The sequence below is a fragment of the Hippopotamus amphibius genome, chromosome 11 (assembly GCF_030028045.1).
Source record: "Hippopotamus amphibius kiboko isolate mHipAmp2 chromosome 11, mHipAmp2.hap2, whole genome shotgun sequence".
NCBI classification, from domain to species: Eukaryota; Metazoa; Chordata; class Mammalia; order Artiodactyla; family Hippopotamidae; genus Hippopotamus; species Hippopotamus amphibius.
The window spans coordinates 20,498,478-20,522,068 of NC_080196.1; the positions used below are offsets into that span (position 1 = coordinate 20,498,478).

At 42.7% G+C, this 23,591-nt stretch overlaps 1 long non-coding RNA gene and 9 other non-coding genes across 10 annotated transcripts; 7 read left to right on the forward strand and 3 right to left on the reverse strand.

The window, feature by feature from the left end:
- Positions 1-2,482: 2,482 nt before the first annotated feature.
- TRNAK-UUU (transfer RNA lysine (anticodon UUU)) lies at positions 2,483-2,555 on the reverse strand. Its single transcript has one exon. It is a non-coding gene; the product is annotated as a tRNA-Lys (tRNA).
- Positions 2,556-3,384: 829 nt separating this feature from the next.
- TRNAA-CGC (transfer RNA alanine (anticodon CGC)) lies at positions 3,385-3,456 on the forward strand. Its single transcript has one exon. It is a non-coding gene; the product is annotated as a tRNA-Ala (tRNA).
- Positions 3,457-3,936: 480 nt separating this feature from the next.
- Positions 3,937-4,010, forward strand: TRNAI-AAU (transfer RNA isoleucine (anticodon AAU)). Its single transcript has one exon. It is a non-coding gene; the product is annotated as a tRNA-Ile (tRNA).
- Positions 4,011-5,147: 1,137 nt separating this feature from the next.
- TRNAP-AGG (transfer RNA proline (anticodon AGG)) lies at positions 5,148-5,219 on the forward strand. The gene has a single exon. It is a non-coding gene; the product is annotated as a tRNA-Pro (tRNA).
- A 1,327-nt stretch (positions 5,220-6,546) lies between these two features.
- TRNAK-CUU (transfer RNA lysine (anticodon CUU)) lies at positions 6,547-6,619 on the forward strand. Its single transcript has one exon. It is a non-coding gene; the product is annotated as a tRNA-Lys (tRNA).
- A 9,888-nt stretch (positions 6,620-16,507) lies between these two features.
- Positions 16,508-16,597, forward strand: TRNAY-GUA (transfer RNA tyrosine (anticodon GUA)). Its single transcript is given in 2 exon segments — positions 16,508-16,544; positions 16,562-16,597. It is a non-coding gene; the product is annotated as a tRNA-Tyr (tRNA).
- Positions 16,598-16,750: 153 nt separating this feature from the next.
- Positions 16,751-23,556, reverse strand: LOC130831751 (uncharacterized). The gene is made up of 4 exons (XR_009048102.1): positions 23,481-23,556; positions 21,305-21,366; positions 18,022-18,130; positions 16,751-16,919 (listed from the first exon to the last, which is right to left on the reverse strand). It is a non-coding gene; the product is annotated as an uncharacterized LOC130831751 (long non-coding RNA).
- On the reverse strand, positions 18,383-18,455 carry TRNAA-AGC (transfer RNA alanine (anticodon AGC)). Its single transcript has one exon. It is a non-coding gene; the product is annotated as a tRNA-Ala (tRNA).
- On the forward strand, positions 20,606-20,694 carry TRNAY-GUA (transfer RNA tyrosine (anticodon GUA)). The gene is given in 2 exon segments: positions 20,606-20,642; positions 20,659-20,694. It is a non-coding gene; the product is annotated as a tRNA-Tyr (tRNA).
- Positions 21,143-21,233, forward strand: TRNAY-GUA (transfer RNA tyrosine (anticodon GUA)). Its single transcript is given in 2 exon segments — positions 21,143-21,179; positions 21,198-21,233. It is a non-coding gene; the product is annotated as a tRNA-Tyr (tRNA).
- Positions 23,557-23,591: the final 35 nt, after the last annotated feature.

The following is a 23,591-nucleotide window of genomic DNA, read 5'->3' on the forward strand; positions in this document are numbered from 1 at the left end:
GAGGTATAGTTGATTTACAATAGTATTAAGTTTCAGAGGTAGGACATAGTGATTCATAATATTTAAAGATGATACTCCATTTATAGCTATTATAAAACATCGGCTATATTCCCTGTGCTGTACAATATATCCTTGTAGCTTGTTTACTTTATACATAGTAGTTTGTACCTCTTAACCCCCACCTAGAACTCATTGATTTTAAGTATTTAGAGATATCCAGGCTAACGCGGACAGGTTTAGGATCAAGAGAATAGTGTAGAATGGAGATATAATTTGTCTATTATTTAATCCAGTGCTGTTTTATAACTATCTAATATATATGCTGCTTGCCTCCTGGAATTGGAATCACATTCTTGGCAAGTCTGTCAATCGACCAGTCACATCCAGGTAGACCCTTGTTGTTGGCACACAGGTAACAATCAACTCAGGAGGGCTGGTGTTTCAGCGCACTAAGATCCAAGCTGCCAAATGGAACAGTTCAAGTGGTTGTCTTCTCTTTCTATCTCAAACTTCCCCCAAAGGCTGCGAATAGAATCTTTTGACTCTCAGCTAACTACAAATACTGACATATCAGTAAGTCCTTCATCTTCTCAAGAAGTGTAGCAGCTCAACACTTATGATGTTACTGCTTGGCACACTCTCTGAGACCAGGTCAGAAACATTTGGAAATATTCAATTTTGTGACCACCCCCCTTGCTGCTTATTTTAAAAAGGTTGTGAGAAACAGTTCCTGTCACGTTTAATTGAAGTTAGAGGGAGTTTCTTTTCTTTTCGAAAAGCTCTGAGCATTGTAAAAAAAAAAAAAAGGAAAAGGAAAAAAACCTGTGGGGTCACAGCCCAAATGGGCTTCCTTACAGACAGAAAAAGCTTTCATCTATAGTTGTGTGGCCTTATCAAAGTTATAAGGTGACAAGCACTTAAAGAAAAGATTTCTTGTGTGACTCTAATAGCAATAATAATGATGATCACCTTGGGTGGCTTCTTCTGCAGCATTTTTCTTGCTGCGAAATGCTACACTCTCTGAAGACTGGCCTCAAGGTCTCACATTATGAGCCTGATATGCTTCCTACCATGCCAACAAGGCAAATGATGTGTTCTGTTATTCTTTTCTAGAGGTTTTAAAACTTGTTTGATAATTTTTAACAGCAAACCAAAATCTTATTTGTCCGTTATCTGCTGAATCCATTAGGATGAAGTTTCTGCTTTGGGGAATTACCAAGTGAGGTCTCAATCAAGGGCTGCCAAGTTATACTTCTTCAGTAGTTCCTAGCAGAGCAGAGATGGTGTCAGTGCCCCTGTGCTCAGGTGACTTGAAGCTTTGGGTCTTCTAGCAGAGTGAACTTGGATTTAGAGGAAAAGGCAGTATAGGCAGGTTACTGAGTGTGTAAAAGGGAGGAATAAGTTACTCTAACCTCTGTATTCTATTGCTTTTGCTACAAGTTAGTCACTAAAGGGTTGTTGCCTACAGACTTAAATTATACATAATGGCTAACCTCTGGGAACCCTGCCTCCCATGTAATGAGCACTAAGCTAAAATACCTTTGTTTAGCTCACAGGAAACCTCCTGACCAGGCCCATATGTGAATGGCTGCAGGAAGGAAGAAATTAACACATCCCAGAACCAGGACATTGCCCCCTCTCCTTGTAGTATAAAAAAAGCCTGAATTCTAACTCAGGGAAGATGGTTCTTTGGGACACTAGTTCACCATCATCTCCCTCTGCCAGCTTTCTGAATAATGTCGTTCTTCCTTTGCCCCAACAACTTGTTTCTCCATGTGTTTGCCTGTGATTCTGTGAGCGGTCGGAGCTTGGACTGGGTAACAAGCACAGTACACATTGTTCTGTACTATATGGTACATTCCATCTTTATGATCACCCTACAGCCCAGTGTTCCCCAAAGAGGGAGATATAAAATTAATTTAAGCATGGGTATCACCCAGCATTTTTGAGAATAGCATGGAATCTGAAATAGAATGCAATGCATGTGGTAAACGGTAAATCAGGCAATTTTTCTTCCTGCTACACGTGTGTGTATGGGTCCAGATGTAAACTAAACTGTGAACTGGTCATGGCCAGAAATGTTTGGAAAGCACTGCCCCTAGGCCATGAGTTCTGAGTATAGCACCACCTCCTCTGTGCAGTTTACCTGGACATCCCCTGAGCTGAGCTTCGAGAGGAGCACACCAATGTAGGGAAGAGCGAGCAGTTCTGCATATTGGTTACTTTTCAAGAGTTTGACCTTTGATAATTTGTGACCATTGTTAATGAAACTTTTACTTGTGCTGTAGATGAAATGTTTTCTGTGCTGTGGCTTCCAGCTGAGAGGCCCTTCCATTCTCTGAACAGGTACTAGGTTGTGATAACTATGTGATGATCGGGATTCCTTCTTATTTTTTAGAGAAATCAGCTTGTGATTTGAGCTTACCTTTCTTTCCGTTACTATTTTTTGGGATAAACATATTACAGGGAAGAAAAACGGAACCGCCCGAACAGGGACTTGAACCCTGGACCCTCAGATTAAAAGTCTGATGCTCTACCGACTGAGCTATCCGGGCCCTCGTGCAGCAGATTTTACATATCCACTATAGTCAGTTAATGCATCCATTTAGAATGATTTTAGGCATTTCTCCTGTGATTCCGGTTCACAGCAGGTATTCAGAAAATGCTTGGCATAGAAACTGAGCCACAGTGAAGCTCTTCTTTAAGGCCGCGATATAACCATATTACGTTAATTATAATGTCTCCCCAAATTCTTTCTCTCTCTCTCTCTAGTATAGATACACGTTATATGTATAAATGAACACTATATCTCTATGTAGCATATAGAGGTATATACTATAGTACTATATACAATTTAGTGCATTCAAAAACTTCAGAATGTTGGCCTTATTTCCTAGGCTTCTCAGAGAAATAAGTCAAACATTCTACATTTGAGCCCAAATAACGCACTTTCAAAAGGAAGCCAATCTACTGCTGATGCTTTTAAGGGATAATTAAATCATCTTACGGCCGCACTTTGGACACCTGAATATGAGTCCATGGACTGAGGGAGCGATTTGATTTCGTGCTGAGTCTTAGCTGTCTTTGGAGAGGGTAAAAAAAAGGAAAAAGAAAAAAGGAAAGAAAGAAGCTTTTAAAGGAAAGTCCCACTCTTTTCTCGTCAGATTTCCTTCCGTCTCTAAGTTAAGTGCTTGACAAGGGTCCGATGACTGGAAGCCTTTCTCCATTTGGAATGCCGATGAATGTTGCCCCATTAACCACTTCAAGATTTTGCTGAATAAGGAAAGAAGAATTTAATTTAAACATTCAGAAAATCTTAGAGTTGCAGAAAGGAAAAAAGATTCAAAGAATTGGGAAGAGCTACAAACATACACTTTGCAAGACGGGGATGTAGCTCAGTGGTAGAGCGCATGCTTCGCATGTATGAGGCCCCGGGTTCGATCCCCGGCATCTCCAGGTCATTTTACGTACACAATCAGAAATTGCACTTTAAACACATACTTCGTATCCTCCTCTAATTTTCTCCATTCTCTTTTAGCCACGGCGTATATATAGAACTGTATATGTAGAGAGGGAAACAGGATAACTTTGAGAGGGTTTTTTAGGATATCTTTATCTGAAATAAATGAAATTGAAAAAGCAGAAAAACACACCCAAAGGACAGATGGCCGAAGAGGAGCAACCTGGAAAGTTGCCCAGGATCTATTAATGAACGGCTAGCTGAAGAAACTGCTCTGAAAACACTCAAAGGGCAGGACGGGGTATTGTGGCTGAGTCATGGTACTGAAAAGTAGGACAAGTGTTGGAAAAAGAACGAAGCCTTGTTTGGTACAGGCGAATCCAGCAGCTCAGATAAATCATACTGTTCCTAATAACAAAACAGCAAGAATGAAAACAGGTTCTTGTTAAAGCTTCCAAACAATCCCTGCGCGAGATGGCCGGTTAGCTCAGTTGGTTAGAGCGTGGTGCTAATAACGCCAAGGTCGCGGGTTCGATCCCCGTACGGGCCAACTTTACCTTTTCACGACCCCTGTGATGTAAACTGAAACAGACCACTTTCCAGTGAAAAAAACGAACTGTCCAAGGACTGTCCTAAGAGACAACTTGCTGTATCTGCAGCAAAGACATCTTGCCTCAAGTTCAAACCATCCTAGGGAGTCCAAAGCAGCCGTCTTTGAGCAAGTCAGATTGCTCAAAATTTGTTCCTAGAGAAGCAGAAAAGCAGCAGGACACCTTAGGAGTTATTAAATTTATTAGATGGAAAAACTGTCACCAGTTTGTTTAGTGGTCAAACACTGCCCTAGAAATAGTCTGAAAACATACTGAGATTTGGGACAAGTTTGAAAAGTCAGTGTTCATGATCTCCGATTGCTCAGCTGAGGATTTCTCTTCGGTTAGATCATCCCTCACATGAAAGGAGGACTTCCATCTTGAGAAAAGTGTTTTCTTGTTACTTTGATTTTTTTAGGTAAGAAAGAACTAAGCCCTTTTCCAGAATCTACGTTGTCGTCTGTCACCAACCAGTTGGTCCAGGTTGACCGACACCAGCAATCCCTGTTTCATCCACTTCTGGATGTTACGCCTCTTGAATCAGTCTCATTTTCCACCCAAAACCGACTTTCAGAACCCTACTGTGTAATCCCTTGTTCCTTGTACAACGAATTTTCTTTATTCACGACTTCAGAGCTTTATATCCTGTTGAGTGAATTTTCACTATTTTCCGTGGAAAATACTGAGATCAAGCCAAGATGAGTTATGGAGCTTCTCAAAAATGCAGCTTATTGGGCCTCACCCCCAAGGACTTTGATTCAGTAGATTTGAGGAAGACTACAGTTTTTTGCATTTTAAATAAACCCCACGGTTGCTTCTTACAAAGGATGGATCAGCGACCTTTGAGAAATAAGGCTTTATGCAGACCTATCTTCGAAAGATTGGGTTGCGGGTAAACCCAGGGAAGTTCTGAGCGAAGGCCCTCTGGTTTTAAAACTAGGAAGGGAGGGTAGGAGCGAAAGAGAAACAGAGGAAGGCGGGGGGTGTGCGGGTGGGGATGTAGTTTATAGTTATATATATCTATAAACGAAACTAAGTACGAAAGAAAAACGGAGAACTAAAAATTTAATATATTTAGAACAAATCTGGTTACTAGCGGCTCGTTGGTCTAGGGGTATGATTCTCGCTTAGGGTGCGAGAGGTCCCGGGTTCAAATCCCGGACGAGCCCAGGTTTTATTCCGTACTCCCGCTGTTCAATTTTTATTAAACTCACTCAAAAGAAATTGGTACACCTGCTGTTAAGTTAAAAACTGCTATATTTTTATGTAGAAATATGTAGGCTGTACATATAGCTGATTCTAAGTAACTTAGCTCTTCTAACTAAGAGAGACAAATACTTTTCAGTTTTGACTCAGTTTTCCATCAGCTCTAAATTGACTCTTGCAAAGGCAAATGTTTCTGGTTATTCTAGACGTTCCGACTCCACGGTTGTGGTCATATAAAATGTATAGGAAACAACATTGTAAAGCAACTATACTCCAATAAAAATTAATTTTAAAAAATCCAGATAATACGCATTATATTTTTTTAATTAAAAAATGTATAGGAAGACTATGGTCACATCTCAATTCAGTATCATCCATCATTCATTCATCACATCAAAGAAATGGGTTCAAATGAAAAATCAAATATTGACCTACAGAGTTGGGATGCTGGAAACCTTTGCACAAGTTATTTAGGCTTTCCTCGTTGTGCATTCCTGCATCATTCAGGAATATGGGCTCTGCTTCTTTATTGAGAAGGGCCACTTTCTCTCTCTTCCTGGAGCGTACTGTTGGCACACTCTTTAAACCGATATTTGTTTAGCATCTATTATAATTAATGAGCTTTTGCAGTCTGTGGTAAACAAAATACACAAAAATCACTAGATCCTATATTCCAGTGGTTGTCAAATACGTTATATTTAAAAGCAATTGCGACACTACTTCCCACCTCCCTTTTCTGTTTGTGTATGCCTTGTTTATGGAGAAGGACAACAAATGAGCAACCATAAGGGGCCTGAAAAGGAGGGAGAAAACCGCAGGGAATTCCTTTAGGACCCCATTTACATAGCGTGGCAAGAGGGGCCGAGAATTGACAGTGACAGAAACAGGAGAGGAATATCTCACTGAGTTATGGAGATGCCCCAGTGCAGTGTTTGGGTTCAGAGGACCTGGTACCTTTGGGACTGAGCTTGGAGCCACACTGGCAACCAGACCTGGAGCTTGGGAGTTGCAGAGTTGGGATCACCCTTAGAGCGTTCAGAGATTCCGACTCTTGGATTCCAGAAACATTTTGTGGTCTATGAATATTATGCTGGTGAGAATGAGGGGAAGAGGTAAGATGTAGTGAAAGTGAATGGAATGCATGCCAATAATTTCAGATAATGCTTACATTCTTTGCGTTCATGTCATTTTACTTATATAACAGAAACAGTCAAAAAAACCTAGAACCCTATTGTGTCTAGGAAGAATGCTAGATCCTCTTAACTCATTGAAGGAAACCACTGCGCAGGCGCCCGGCTAGCTCAGTCGGTAGAGCATGAGACTCTTAATCTCAGGGTCGTGGGTTCGAGCCCCACGTTGGGCGAATACTTTTCAATGCTTTTCTCTCATCTGCATTTCTGCACCTGTAAAACAAGTTTCCTCACCGTTGTCACAAAAGAGAAACTTGGAAGTATTGAGTTGTGGAATCCGGGTGACCACTTATGGTTTACTGGCTCTGTTCTACTATTCCGGCTAGCTCTAGACTCCAGCAGAGTTAAGCCTCATCACCCCCTGGCGGCAACGCATTTTTTTCTGGCCTATTAGAGCTTTTGTTTTGATAACTAGAGATACGTGGTCTCTGGTAGAGCATTTAAGATCCTGGGATGATTCTGAAGCACTATCCCCACCAAAAAAGGTTTAGGATGCAGGGATGTTGGAAGAGGTACAGTGTGAAGGTGGAGACAATCCAAACAAAGGAAACAGTTTGATGGCAGAGGCTCAGAGGCAGCAATGTCCATGGAGAGGTTTGAGAATGGTGACTATTTTTTGGCCCAAGCAAGTGTCACTATGTGATAACAGGAGACAGATTTTCTATTATCACTACCTCATACACCCTTTCAGCTCCTGATCGCCCACACCTAAACAGCACAATGGACCTCCTTATAGATAATTCTGTTTCCAACCTTTCTTCCCTTCCTTTGGCAAGTAGAAGAACCAACCAACCCACAACAGGTTGCAACTGCCTACAGAATAAATCTAAAGACTTAAGCCTGGTTTGTAAAGTCCAAATTGCATTTCTGCCATTCTCTCTTGAATGGTAGTGTGAATACCAGCTTTATAAATTTATACTAAGAAAAAAAAAACCAAAAAAACGAAGTGGCCCAGTGTGTTTTTATTTGCCCTCAAATTTGGGAAGGCAAAATTCATATGAAAGGTTGCCTAGCATATAATCGGAGCAAAACGAGTTTGATGTTAACAATATTTATGGCGCTTTGAAAACCTGATAATGCTGTCTACATCTGTTGAGATCAAGAGCCCCGAACTATCAATATTATATTGAAAGAATGCCCACTTCCAAGCACACTGAAGACACAATTTACCACTCTCCATCCTCCCCCATCCAAACCTTCCTTGTTTCTTTAACCAGGAACCTGAATATTGTTAACATATTCCTTGCTCCATATGATGTTATACTCAGTTCTAAAACTATTCCATATTTTACCTATTTAGATCAATGGCACCTATGGTTGGGCACACGGAATCACATATTTTAAACTAGGTAGACTCCCTACAAATTTGGAAGTTGTGGGAAGACATTCAGGAACCTTTTTGTAACCTTGAAAATGTTAAAGTATGTGGGCCGAGTGATGGGATTCAGAATGTCCTGCTTGAGCAGTGGAGGAGCTGAGGGTGCGGGGCGTGGAGACTAATATCACCCTGTTTGGTCCTGAAGGATGGCTGGTTAGCCAAAGACGGGTAAGATTCCTCAGAGGAGGAACAACCTAAGACAGGCACAGCCGCAGAGGGGCCAACAGGGGTGGTGCATAGAGCCTTCCTTATATCACCCTGTTTGGCCCTAGAGGATGACTGGTTAGCCAGAGACGGGTAAGATTCCTCAAGGGAGGAACAACCTAAGACAGGCACAGTCGCAGAGGGGCCAACACGGGTGGGGCACAGACCCCTAATATCTGAGAGAGGTCTCCTGCCCCCAGGGCTGTTTTGCTCTCCACCCCCAGCTCAAATCCACACCTGCTCAACTCGAACCCAGGAAGTAAACAAAGATAATTGCCTCAGTCATGTGAGGCCTTTGATTGTTTATGAGTGTAACCTGAGAATGTTAGCCCACGAACTCAATAAAAGCAACCTGGGATGAGTCAGCGGGGCTCTTGATCCGAGAGGTCTTGAGCCCCCCGGTCCCACTTTTCTCTTCGGTCTGTGTCTGTGTCTTCTTCAAGCTTGCGGCACCTGTCACTCGCCTCGAGTCGCCGAGCTGGTCTCGGCAGGAAGTACTGTCAGTATATACACAATGAAACTGAGAATCATGAGTCAACTTAAAACGTACAGACAAGAAGCAACTTTCCTAGAAGAGTACACCGAGCCTTGTCTGTTTTCCAGGTTCTCAAGAGTAGGGTAGTTTTCTGATGATGGTGGTGCTGCTTTAATGCGAGTGAGATGAATCCAGGGCTTTACTCCAGCTAACTTGACAGATGGGTGCATGGTAAGTAATGCCACGTGTGGTCCTGCCCACATTATAGTCAGCAGATGTTCAGGCCTTTGTTCTCTCTGACTCCATCCCTTGGTCAGAAAGGTTGTAAGGCTACTTCAGTTGGATAGTCAGACCTGTTGGAGGCAAACTCATGAACAGAGGTTAGTACAGTGCCCAAAGTTTTAACATAATTGGCAATTGCTAGGTCTTTCAGAGCATTTATAGATTTCCCCTCCCAGGCAGACACCTCAAATGGCCTACCATACAAAATTTTAAAGGGGCTTGATTTAAACCCACTTCTGGGAGCCACTTTGATCCGTAGCAGGGCAACTGGCAAGGCCTTATCCCAAGTTAAATTAGTTTCTTGACATACTTTAGCAATGCTCCTTTTAATGTATAATTATGATTGTGGTCTTCAGGATAAACATAGTTTGCAATTAATTTGCAAGGCTTTAGACACTTGTTGCATTATACTAGAGACAAAAGCAGGCCTGTTACCACTTTGAAGGCTATCAGGCAATCCAAATTGGGGAATAATTTCCTTACAGGCGGCTTTAACCTCTTCAGAAGCTTTTTCTGTCCAGATGAGATATGCTTCCACCCATCCTGAAAAAGTGTCCAAACACTAGCAGGTATCTGAAATTTCCTGCAGCTCAAGGCATTTGAGTAAACTACTTGTCAGTCCTCAGTGGGGCAGGTTCCTCTGTGTTGAGTCCCCATCTGGGGAGGTCTGATAGCAGTCTTTAGGTTATTTTTAGCACAAATCATGCAATTCTGAGCAACTCATTAGATGCTCTTTTGTAGATTAGGCCCCATAATATACTTTTGAATCCATTGTAAGATGGCATCTGTCCTCTAATGGATACTATTATGCATGTGCTGCAGCACAGTGTCCAAGAGAGCCTCAGGAACCAAAACAATTGCTTGTGCACTACATTTCCAGCCAAGGAAGGTGTGATGAAGAGTGAAACCTCACTCTTTGTCCTTTTCTGAATATACCAGCTGATATTTTGACAAGCCAGTCTGCAGAAGGAATCCTACAATGGCTGGATAATCGCCTTCCTTTGCTGCTTTCTTCGCAGCTTTGTCGGTTGGTTACGCAGTTGCTTTTTATTGTGTGAGTGGCCTGGGCAGTACATGATGGACACTTGTGAGGGCTTATGGATTGCTTCTAATAGTGATAGGATTTCAGAAGCATGTTTTATGTCTTTCTTATTTGAAGTGAGGGCCCCCCCCCCCCTTTTTTCCCCAGATTATCCCATGAGCATGCAACACAGAGAATGCACAGCAAGAGCCAATGCATTTACTCCCTTCCCTTAGTGAGTGGTAGGACCCTTGTCAGAACAATGATTTCTGCCTTGGGAGCTGACCTTCCTGGGGGCAGGGCTTTCACTTCAACAGTTTTTTATATGGTTGCCACCATGTACCCAGAGCACAGAGCATTGCCTACCTTGGTCCACGAAGCTGCTTCCATCAGTGAATAGCTGCATATCTGGTTCAGCCAAGGGTTGCTGCATTAAGTTCCAGTCTGCTAGATTACACTAGCTCAATGATCTGTAGAAATTCATGCTCTGGGGATTGCGCAATTAGGAGAATTGTGGCCGAAGTGACCTGAAGTCTTACACTGGGGTTGTCAAAGAGAATGGCTTGGTATTTTCCTATTCCCCCAGAAGTCAGCCAATAGCCCCCTTTTTGTTTCAGTAAAGAAGGGACATGATGAGGGACACACATGGTGATGGGTTGCCCCAGGGCAAACTTTTCAGCTTCCTGAAGTCTGTCACAAGTAGCAGCTACAGCTGGAAAGCAAGGGGGCCATCCCTTAAGAGTCTGTTCTAGTTGTTTTGAGAAGAAGTCACTGGGTCGAGAGATATTCCCCAGAGCTTGAATTAATCCCCCAGATTTATACCTTCTCTTTCATGGACATACAATTTGAAAGGTTTCTTTAAATCTGGTAGTCCCAAAGCCAGGGCCAACACTAACTTTATTTTTATTTGTTTCAAAAGCGGTTTGGCACTCTTTAGTCCAGCGGCTCAAGGTCACATCCCTTTAAAGCTTCATAGAGGGGCTTTACTATAAGCCCACAGTTCAGGATGGAAATCCAACAGAAGCCTGCCATTTCCAGAAACCCCCTCAATTGTCTGCAGGTCTTAGGTGTTCCTAAGCCTGCAACTGCCTGTCTTCTGTCAGGCAAAAGATCCTGTTGTCCCAGGGAGAGGGGAAAGCCCAGACACGTGACTTGTTACTTACATAGGTGGGCCCTTTTCTGGAAGAACTTATATCCACAATTGGCCAAATAGTTCAGGGTTCTGATGGTATTTTGTAGACATTTCTCATATGCAGGGCTCGCTGTAAGCAAATCATCCACATATTGGAATAAAAGTCCTTCATCCAATATTAAATTTCTATTAAGGTCCCTAGCCAACATTTTCCCAAACAAGGTAGGGGAACTCTTAAATCCTTGAGACAGAACTATCCAACAATAACGTTGGATTGTCTGTGTTTCTGGGTCCTGCCATTCAAAAGCGAATAGCTGCTGTGATTCTTCTCCAATAGGAATGCAGAAAAAAAGTACCTTTCACGTCTGAAACTGAGAACCAGCCACATTCTCCCAGAACACCTGTGAGAAGTGTGTGGGTTAGGCAACACGGGGGTGCAAGTCTTGGATGACTTCATTAACAGCCCTCAAGTATTAGACAAAGTAATACTCTGCTGAGTTTGGCTTTTTGACCAGGAGAATTGGGGTGTTGTAAACTTGCAAGATTTAATCAGTCCTGTTTTCAAAATCTTTTTGAGAATTGGCTTAATTCCCTTTTGGGCCTCTTGCCTCAGAGGATACTGTTTTAGATTAGGTGTCCCAGCGTCCCTTTGTAATGGGATTCGGAGCGGCCATGCGTTTTTGGCCTTCCCCGGGGTGCAGTCAGCCCACACTTCTGCTCTTATCTTTTCATAGATCTGGGGGCAAGGGAAGGAGCTTTGTCTCCTTTTCAGAGGTTTTCAAGACCACCATTTGTAGGCTTAAATCATGGTCTGGTGGGACCCTGATGTCAAGCTATCCTGGCAAAAAAACTACTTGAGCATTTAATTTACAACGGAGATCTTGGCCCCAAAGAGGGATTGGACACTCTGGCATATATAAGAAACTATGATTCAGGGTGAGATCCCCTAGTTGGCATTCTAGATGTTATAAGAACAATTTTGTACTTCTCCAGAGACTCCCACGAGTGGAATAGATTGAGATGTCTTTTGGTGCCACCTTGGTGTTTACCAGAGTATGTTGCAGATGTATCTATCAGAAAGTCAATCAACTCATTCCCCAGTCACTTTTACTCAGGGCTCCTGTAGGGAAATTGGAATTGGGTCTCAAGTCTAAGGGAGCCCCTGAGCCTCTTCATTCATCGTGTTCCTCTCTTTCAGCCACCTGAGTGCGTCCCATCTTTCTTTTATTGTTTTCTTTCTTACTTTTTATCCTAGGGCAATCTGTTTTCCAATGCCCTTCCTCCTTACAGTAAGGGCATTGTTCCTCCCTCAGTGGTGGCTTACCTCTCTTTGGGTCAGTCGTCTTCTGGGAATCCAGCACCCCGGCCACCCATTTTGCATCTTCTTTCCTCTGTCATTGTTCCCTGCTGTTGAACACTTTAAAAGCAACATCTACTAATTGGGAAGGGTTCATTCCAAATGCACCATCTAACTTTTGTAATTTTCTTCTTATATCCGGGGGTGCTTTGCCCAATGAAGGTCATATTTACTATCCTCATATTCTCAGGGGCCTCGGGGGGCTGCATCAGTGTAGCACCTATAAGCTTGATAAATTCTTTCTAGAAACTCTAATGGATCCTCACTGGGTTTTTGTTGTATCTCCAGAATTTTGTTTAAGCTCTTTTGCTTAGGCACCCCCTTTTGAAGACCCGCTAAGATACACTTTCTATAGTGCTCTAGGTGTCGCCTGCCTGCATTTTTAGGATCCCAATTAGGTTCAGCGGTAGGAACCGCCAAATTTGCTTCTGGAGTTCCACCTGGATCCGCTAGATGGAGATGGTGCGCTTCCTCTCTAGCCTTGTCAATGACCATCCTCCTTTCAACCCCAGTCAGCATCATAGTCATAAGGGTGTGAATGTCCGCCCAAGAGGGATGGTGAATGGCAAAGACAGAAGTGAAAAGTTCAGTCATGCGGAGAGGGTCCTCTCGGTAAGAGGGGTAATGGCTTTTCCAGGTAAACAAATCTGAAGTTGAGAATGGACTGTGCATCCATAGAAATCCAGCTGGTTGGCCTTTTGCCTTAAAGCCTCCTTCAGGATATCCGTGCAAGAGTAATTTTCTGCTCTGGAAGTGGCTCCCGGTCCAAACTGAGTGCCCTGTGGCGTATTAGATGGTGATACCAAACTAGGTCCCAGTGGCCTGGGGGTTAACATAGAAACTTCTAATTGATCCCCATAAGTAGAGGAAACAGGAGGCAATAGGTTGGCAGCATGGGGGCTGTCCTAATGGCCGCTAGGACAGCCTGATCGGCAGGTAGTGGAGCCCCACTGGCCAGAGTGGGGTTTAAGATTTGAAGTCACACATCCTCACTCTCATTTTCTCCCTCTCCCTCTCGTACAACAGATTTTCCATTGGGTTTCCTTTCAGACTGCTGCACCATAAGACGGCAGCCCTCTGACTTCTTTTCCTCCTGATGTAATAGCATAAATGCTTGTGCAAAGGGAATCTCATCTTCTTTCCCTGCCCTTTCACAAAACAATTCCAACTGCAAGATTGCACAGTAATTGAGTGAGCAATTCAGGGGCCATTGTTCTTCTGATCCTAATATATACTGGTGCCACACATTATTACAATAGAATATCATCTCTTTCTTAGCCATAGGCTTACAGCTATATTTTGCCCATTTAAGATATGCCCCAAAGGGCTTTCCTTAGGGACAGATGGCGTATTTCCCATATTTAAAAGTTCAAGAACGACAAAGCACCAAAAGCACAAATTCCAGCACCAAAAGCATAAACAAATTCCAACATGACTGAACACAGGATAAAAGCAAACAAATCGGTTCGCAAATCGGGTAGAATCCAACAATCCCCCCTAGAACATGGTACCGCAATCAAATGCAGAACAAACTGGCATGTCCTGTAGAGGAAAAGCCCCAACTGAGTAGAGGGAGGGTGTTCCCCTTGTACACACCGGGTCAATCACCCCACTCGATGGTCGAGTTCCTCGACTCCCAGAAGTCTGTTAATTCCTTGCTCCAACAGCCAAGCACAGGGGCAGCCAGTGCTGCTTCAGGATGTTTGGGGGAGGAAGATTTTCAGGGCAAGTAGTCCCGGCAGTTGCTAGAAGGGCCTCACCCAAAAATTCCCCAACCAGGCTGGCTGACTTCTAGCAACAAGGCCTGACTGGCTTCACTAAAGTTTGTTACCAAGTCCAAGCTCCTATTTCTCACCCCTCAACAGGTCAATCATTGGAGAGATGAGGTGTTGGAGCAATGAATAGCGACTTTACCTGCAAAGCCGACAAACCGAGAAGATGGCAGACAAACGTCCTCAAGAACCATCTTGTCTGGGTTTGGATGCTAGTTTCTTTTATGGAACAAAGAGAAGGAGGTGAGGAGATAAAGTAAAAAAGGCAGTAAATTGTTGCAAATATTTCCGGATTCTCACCAGACTCCAGAGAGGATATGTTAATTTCTTTTTTTTTCCTGCAGCCTTTCACAGGGGGGCTGGGTCAGGATGTCTCCCTGGGAGCTAAACAAGGTGTTTTTAGCTTAACCCCTCAGGCATGGGAGGCAGAGTTCCTGGAGACCCGCCATTACCTATACTTGAAGCCTTAGGCAACATGCCTTTCTTTAATGATTAACTTACAGCAAAACTAATGGAATGCAAAGATTAAAGTAAAAGAAATGTATCCAATATGGAGTCAGATTTGTTCTTCCCTATTGTGGTTTGGACTCAAAATTCATCTCCCACCTGCATCTAAGAATATTTATGAAAGCGAAAAAGAAAGGAACACCAAAACTTTCCTGCTTCTTACCATTTTCACTGTTATATTTTATTGTGTAAATATATGGAAAAGAAGGCTAGATATATATGGAAGAATCAGACTTGATTCAAGTTATTCACACACACACACACACACACACACACACACACACACACATTCCTCAGAATCCCTCAAATCTACTGCTTGTTCTTTCCTCAAAACTCCTTAAGGCCTGCCTAGCTTTCTCTCTCTGAATCTTCTATACTGTAATGTGGAGTGGGAGGAAAGGAAGGAATGGATTACAAAATGGATAATGTAACAAGGAAATGCTAAATCAGACTCCAAGTTCCATCTGTTTCTTTGACTTTAACCTTTGCTTTTGGTTGCTTTTGTTATTATTATATATAATGGCCTGACTCAGGGAACCCTGCCCCTCTGCCGGAATGCTGAACTAAAGTGCCTTTGTTCCCCTCACAGGGAGACAATCTGACCCCGCCTGCCTAAAACTGGCTGAAATGAACACATCCTCTCACCAAGGCTGGCCATTCCAGGAGATGTTTCAGGAGACTGATGGCCATTTGTACTTACTTCCTCACTGCCTCTCTGTCTCTATTTTGCCTTTTTACTTTATTTCCCTCTCTGATTTGATGAAAGAAACTGGCATCCAGACCCTGATAAGATGGTCTTTTGGAGACACTAGTTTGCCATCTTCTCTGTCTGCTGGCTTTCCAAATAAAGTCACATTCTTTGCCTCAACACTTTGTCTCTGATTTATTGGCCTGTAGTATGACAAGCAGAGTGAGCTTGGACTCTGTAACAATAGTGCTAAATGTATCTGTAGAATAGGATAACTTATTCAGTCAATTGGGGTTGGGGAAGAGATAAAAATTTATACTTAATTCCTTCAGACTAGCCCCTTTCAAAACAAATGTTTCATGAAGACTTGAGTTAAGTGGTCATATTAAGTGATTAGCAACTTGCTTTTAATTCCTATTCTGGGGGAAAAAAACCCAAAACAAACAAAAAAAACCCAACAAAACCCAACTTTTGTGCCATAGAGGAGTGAACCCTGGTCTCAATGTTCTACTTGCACAAGGGGGATGGTTTGTCCTATGTGTATGGCTCTACTGTATGACTATGTAATGATCTTTAGTGGACGTGAATAGTAAAGCAGATTCCTGATGTCTGTTGCCACCTCAAGTGGATTTCATTTAAAAGAGAGTAATGGCCGTTTTGAGTTCAGACTGTCACAGAAAATTAGACTAACTTTGCAAAACTAGTGTTTGAAGACATTGCTTTCTACGTTGTGTTAAGATAATTTTTAAAATATTGTTTTAGCTCCCCATCAACAGGTTTTTTTCTAAGTTTAGAATTAGTGTGATAGTCTGGTTTATCTACAGGAACTAATGTTAATTAAAGAAACTCTCAGTATGGTTTTGAAAAGTTTAACCCTATGCTTGTTTTTTCCCCTCCTCCTCCTTCTGTTAATCATCTGTTAAAATTGAAGATTTAAGCACTTCAAGTTCTATCTAAGATTGGCTGCTTAAGTTCATTCATCACAGTAAAAGACATTCACTGCTAAATTTTTGTCAGTTCCTCATGCCTCATTATTTTATTTTCCTTTTGTAAACCAGTGGGTGCTACCGTTTTCTCCTTGGTCCAGGGCAGTGGCCCCATGAAGGAGTGTTGGGTTACCAAAAAAAACGTGGAGGCTGCTAGAACAGACTTATCGACAGTAAAAATGAATAAAACAGCGAGCACCAAGTCTCCCAACCTTGCGCAGAGATGGCATGCTCTGCTGGTAATAGACCTAGTGTGATTCCTTCGATAGCTCAGTTGGTAGAGCGGAGGACTGTAGTGGTTAAGCCTTCAGGCATCCTTAGGTCGCTGGTTCGAATCCGGCTCGAAGGAGTTTTTGCTTTTGCTTGCTTTTTCCATACCCACCCTTAAAAAGGCTTATCTCAATTATATAAATACTTGCTGTAAACTTAAGACTGACCTCAGTGTGTAGGGAATCTGATTTTTTTAATTATTATTCTCTGTAACAATTACTAATACGCGCGATCAAACTTCAGCCTCATAGTTCATAAAGGGCCCGTGCCGCACAGAGGTCCGGAGCCCCGACAAGGCGGATCAGAGGTGGGCCCACTAAGCAAGTGATCCAGAGACAAGTCTCCGCGACATCAGCCAGGATCAGAAGACGGGGGGGAGGGGCGGCCTGCTAGGAACAACGCTGAAAAAAGGTTAGTAAATGGTGGGGCGCGGGCGCCCCCTGGTGGTATTAAAGTACTGCGTCTCTCTGATGGCTGTTCCCCGCCCCCCCCGCCCCCCCACCCCGCCCCAGTAGATGCTCAACTACTGGCGCTGCCCACCGCCCCTGGGGGCGGGATGAAATTCAAAAACTCTACTCCCCTTTCTCCGTTTCATTATGTAAAGGTGATTCTTAAGTGGGTGGATGTCAAAATCACCGGGGACTATTTTACAAAGCGCCTATACTTGCCCCTCTTTGGAGGTGGGACCCAGGCATTGGTATTTTTAAAAGCTCCCAGGTGATTTTAATGTGTTGCAAGGTTTGAGAACCACTGAAGAGAAAATTTTAGAAAAAATAATAGACAAGGGGAAAATTGATAGAATTTTCTACCCACTTTGGTTATGAGCTCAAGAGGTAGAGCGCTCTCTTAACAATAGAAAGTATTTGCTAATTTTGTGCCAATTTCATTAAAATATGTTAATCACACTTCTACCCCATCTGAAAAATGTGATCCTGAATAACTACGGAAGAGTCCCCAACTATAAAAGATATTAAATAAAAGTAAGGAAGAGTTGTCTGAGGATTTTGTGGCTGGCACTTCTTGTATGCTCCTTCCCACGCCTCAGAACTTGTATTCTTTAAGTAAATGATTCTCAAACTTTGGTGTGTATCAGAACCACCTAGCTTACTAAAGTAGGGTAGTGGTTTGAGAGCCACGGCCTAAGACACATTGGAAACTACCGGTATTAAGGACTTGGAAACTGGTCTAAACTGGTAGCTCTCTTGCTCTTTGAAAGCTCAGAATTGAGGGTAAAAAGTAAACAAGAAAAATTGTCCAATTTTCTTTTCAAAGATAACATGGGACTTACATGCAAAGTTTATTACACAGTCCTGGACTGAGCTTCTCACCAAGGCACCATAGATTACAATCCAAACAAGTTCTCCACCGCAGTTGCCCTCCCATAATTGGGCAATATTCTGCAATATTCCAGCATCAGTGACAGCAACAGCCCCACCACCCCCGCAGAAACAGCCAGATGACTGCAGAAGAGGAAGAGGGAATGTTAAAAAACCTCAAACATACCTATATATTCTCTGGCTCTTTGCAATTTCATTAAGAAGTGGAAATCATTTGTTCCAGTTATAAGAACTTGAGGTGGCCCTCAATAGGTCAGACATGTGGGAAATCGATCCTGAGAATAAAAATGTAATATTAGTACGTAAATAATTGAAGTGTAGATTTGTAAACCCACCTGGCAATGACCAATATTCAAATCTTCAAGACGCCTGAGAAATTCCAAAGACTCCAACCTTGCCTATCTTATTGAAGACAAAGGAGAGGCCACCAGTATTAGGAATTGGGCCCTTATATGGTAATGTTTTAGCAGGGCGTTTATTTATGGAAGCATGGGAATAAAGGCCAAAGCATAGGCGCAACACAAAACTGGAGAATGCGGGCATCGATCCCACTACCTCTCGCATGCTAAGCGAGCGCTCTACCACTTGAGCTAATTCCCCACCCTGGCAAACAACTTTTCTTCCCTTACTCACTTTAATATCTGAAAGTAATTCAGAACTAATTCATGGCCATTTCAGTTTGTAGTTCGCGTTAGCCAATAGGACAAAGTACGGGTGATCAAACAGCCCCTGCGGCGCTACCTATAACCTGTTCTACGGTGCTGGATCCTGTTAAGAAAAGACTGCAGAGTGCAGGTGGACCAGGGTGTGAAGTCCATAGAAACCACCTGTCTTCGAAATTGGGCAAGAGTTTAACACCGGAATCATATGTACCGAAACCAGGGGCTGGAAGGAAATTGCAGGTGCATCCAGGAGGGCAAATCAAGTTTCCCAAGCAATGAGACTCGGCTTTTGGCCATCCCAATAGTTCCTGCCAATCCCCACACTCCTCAATTTTCCACCAGTTGACTCTGCTAGCCCCAGAAACAGATTCTCCAAAGTTCCTACGAATGTCCCCTAAGATCTGCTTTCTGTCTGGCTTTTTTAAAAAGAAACCATCGTTAGTGGACACAAGGTCAAGAGGGGGCGTGCGTCCCAGTCAATTTCTCCCTTCATTCTGACTTCGTAGTCCCGATTTCGATCAAGGGTGTACAAGTTATTTCTCTAAGGTAAACATTAATCGAAGAGAATGTAATGATGGCTGCAGGCTTAGATTTGGATTCCTCACAAAGAAGTGAAAGTAGCAGTTCCCTCCTTTTCTTCTGGGCCTGTGGTGTACTAGGTACCAGGTACTGTGCTAGGTGCTCGGTACTGTACAGCGCTGGTTCTGAAGAGGAGAACTCTTGAGCATTGCCAGAGGCCCATCACTTGCAGGAAAGCCATGTGAAGGCCCCTCCCCAATGTCTAAACCGTCAACTGCTTCTTTGTCTGAAATGCCATCATTAGAAACTACCCCCCTCCCTTTTTTTTGGTTTAATGTTATTTTCTAGTCTCAATGAAATTGGGGCAAGGTGATAAAACTGAACTGGAGACGATGATACATTTCATTGAAAAAAGTGACTCTATGTCCCTAAGCTGGGCAGGCACACTGTGCAGGCCTTTCTGGGACTCTTTCAATGCCCTTAATGCTTGCTCTTCTTTTTTCTTTTTCCTTGCAGTCAGAGCTAACAAAAAGTGAATAACTTTCTTTGGGAAGAAATCCTCCGCTTTCCTGCACCCCCTCCATTTGAGACAAAAGAGTTCAAAATTCTGGTGTTCCAAGTGTGTGTAGAAACCTGCCATTTATCTCAAAACTTGGCTCAAGGACAGCCTTGCCTTGATTTTCTCCACCATCTGGGTGTTCTCTCCTTACTTCTCCTGGGACAGAACTTACCCGGCTACAGAAGTCAGTTTGGCCTCCACTCATTTTTTTTTTTTTTTCTCTATTTATTTTCCATGATTCTATTGGGGTGCAAGTGTGGAAATAGAGTGAAAGACAGTGACCTAATTCCATAGCTCAGATCCATGGATTGAGCTTTGGGGTGACTGATTGTCACCCCAAATGGGAGCTACTGGGGGCTTTCAACCATGAGCTGGGAGTTCTCGTTTCCAATAACATTAGATTGAGTATTAAAATTTCAAATCCTTAGCTTCCATAGAGGTAAAATGAAAATCAAGCATACTATCTTAAAATTCACATGGAAGTTTTGCCAGTTGTTAAACCATTGACTCAACTTTAAACTCACTGCTCTGGACTGAATTGTGTTCTCCCCATATCCACTGGATATTGCTCTGTTCACAACATTGGGATCCTCTTTAACCCAGTTGTCTGTGCTTATGGTAATTATATCATTTATCAAGCAAACCTAGACACTTTTGAGAGAAAAAGGAAAAAGTAATTAGAGGGGACAGCAGGAAACTGGGTGTAATCCAGGGAATTCACCTAGATACATAATTCTTAGGGGGGAGGACATGGGATACCTCTAGGGGTTTTGTTTTGAGATATACATAGAACAGTATTCTAACATCTTAAATGTATAACCCAATGGATTTTACATATTTATTAAACCCACGAAACCAACTACCCAGACCATGACATAGAACTCATTCAGTGTCTAAAGAGACTGCTTAAATATGATTATACTTTTAAAAATGAATATGAGTATGATCAAAACAGAAACCATCTGGATGGACACTAGGATAGGGATTCTAAAAGAGAACCAGTACGTAATCCTTCGATAGCTCAGTTGGCAGAGCGGAGGACTGTAGGTGCAACATAATGGGTATCCTTAGGTCGCTGGTTCAAATCCGGCTCGAAGGACAGAAATTTTGAAAATCGCAGACAAAAACAAACCAAACATATGGGAACGAACTCTTTCCGGTCGAAATGAATGAAGTGGACAACAGCTTCAAGATAATAAACCCGTCTTCAACCCACTTAGAAAAACTTTATCATTTATGGCTCACTTTTGAATGAGAGAGGAGCTAAGCGGGTAGGACAGCAGGAGTATTAAGGGTATGGTCCTTTCTATATTGTATATATTCTATATTGTATCCAAGGGAGCAGGATAAAGAATTAAAGGACAACTCTTTAATGTTCAAGGGCATTAATTTTTAAATATACTCCTATAATCACTATCCATATCAGTTTTAGAATATTTCTAGCACCCTTCATGTTTGCCTCTAGTTTTGAAATAAACTTAGTCAAAACAAAACTACAGTATTGAGGTAAAGATTATTTAAAATATCTAAGATAAATCCTCACGAGACCTTCGATAGCTCAGTTGGTAGAGCGGAGGACTGTAGGTATTTATATACGTGGTTATCCTTAGGTCGCTGGTTCGAATCCGGCTCGAAGGACTTCCCTTTTTGAAAGGTCGTTATTAATACGGAAGGCCTAAACATAGAAAAATTAAACAGTAAACTCTCACCTGTGCTCAGAAGCTCTTGTAGGAATGAATGTACAAACAAGCGATCCTCACCGCACAGAAGACTGTCAACAAAGTTTGCTTCAGCGAAAGTCACCTGGGTCGTTAAAGACTTCAGGAAGATTTTTCAAGGAGTTGAAAAGGGGTTATGGGGAATGGGGAGGTCGCCCTGTCACAATGCCTTCATCTTAATTCTTTTAGAGGTTCGATGGCCCTTTAGAGCTCTCTGTTGAGACGTGAATATTTTATCAATGACAATTTCAAATATAAAAAAAGTAGAGAACGTAGCATAAATTACCATCGTGGCCTTAACGCTGGCACAAACGACATCATCTACTCTGGCACAAGACCTTCCGCCCTCATCCTTTGAGCCAATCCCAAGATGTATTCTCATTTCATTCATTCTTGCTCAGTATTTTGAAGACATCGGTGTTAAGAATTAAAAGTGGGATCTAGTTTGTTTCTCTCGTCACTCCAAAAAAGGAGCGGAAGGCAACTGACAGTTCCGGTCAATAAAATGAATGAAACGGGCATGTGAGAACTCGAGGAATCTAGTTTATTAGACCTTAGTATCATGCCATCAAAGAGCTTGGTGCAGAGTTAACTTTAGAAATACACTTGGAGGCCTGTGCAGCAAGAGCTGTCATGTCGGATTACAACTGGATATATTCGCTCCTGCTTCCGTCCTCTAGCTTCCTTGGCTCCCCGGTTCCACCTGGATGGGAAATCTCGAGGGCTGCAGCAAGGGCGGATTTATGTCATCCACAGACTCATCCAGAGCCCCTTCCAGGAAGCCGGCCGGAATATTTGTACGCATTCCCGAGCGTGGCGCTTTGCAGTCGGCCCCAAGGCAGAGGCGGGTAGGAGGAACCTTGCCGCCTTAAGGACTCGGATGGCGCCCCCTGGTGGGCGGGTCTTCGGGCCACGAGATGAGGGGGCGCGGGGAAAGCTGCATCTGGTTTGGTGAAGGGACCCGGTTTAGGGCCGCACCGCGGGCTGGGAACCGCCTGGGCCAGATCTGTTCTTGCGGTTGTTTACCAGAGAGGGAAGATTAGTTTGTTGATCTAAAGGCAAGTCTGCTGTCGCGGAGGGGGAAATTTCCCCCTCTACTCCTCTTGAGTACTTGTGGTTGCACATGCCACAACAGAATTGACACAAGACTTTTAGAGGAGAAAAAGAAACAATTTTTAATTCATGAGCATGGAAGTCCCATAGAAATGGGACCTAAGTGGCCAAAGCAGACAGCTTTTATACTTTTCAGACAAGGAAACTTAGGTTTTGGGTGCCCTATAGAGTTTGGGCTTGGGGGTAAGTAAATTAAAGAAGTAAGTTTTGTTTATGTAACTTCAACGCGGAATTCCCTGTTTTTGATGATAATGGTGTCCTTCTATCACCAGCTGCATGAAGTGCACATTTCACAAGAGAGATTTATTTCCTGCTTTCAGGGAGACAGAAAGGAGAGTCACTGTCCCTCTTGTGGTGACCGTTTCTTCAGTAACTTTAATTCAAAATAATCAGTATGTCACTGAGGCACATTTTGGGTACCCTGGACCCCAACACTGTGGAAACAAGTCCCGGACAGAATAAAGCTCGTGGTCCAGGCGGTGGCCTAAATCAGGGCTATGTATACATTTGCCAATAGGCATTTGTAACAAGTATAAATACGAATCATGTATCAACACAAATTAAAACAGGCGCCAAATTTTTAAAATGAAAGAAATAATAGTGGCACATTAATTTTTTTAGACATCTTATTCAAAAAAATCAAAATTTAAAGTAAATTTTTTAACGAAATGAAAAGATCACAAATGAAATTTTCAAAAATTAAATCTAACTAAATTTCCGCAACTTGTATTTGCGAAGTTAAATTATATTTTCAAAACTTAAATTTAAAATACTCAAATCTCTAATTTAAATTCTGAAAAATAATTAAAACTTCAAAACTCAGAGTTAATTAATTAAAAAATTGAAATTCTAGTAAACTTTAAAAGTTGTCATCCCCCAACCTGGGTCGCACCCGAGTCCCTTGAGTAAAATGCTATTTTGACCACTAGAACACAAAGAAACCTCCCCTTACTCCCAACATAGCTCTCCAAAATTTCTGGAGGAGCCTGCCTCACCCCGTCCTTTTGCATCTCACAGAGGAGTTCTATACGGTAAGTTATACTTGGGGGTCTACCTCTCCGGTTCTGCCTCTTCAGCTCTTGTGCTCTCACGCTTTGAATCTCCCGGCTGACCAGGGGCCAACTTCCGCCCTCTCCTCTAGGCCCAGACTCTCCAACACCACCCA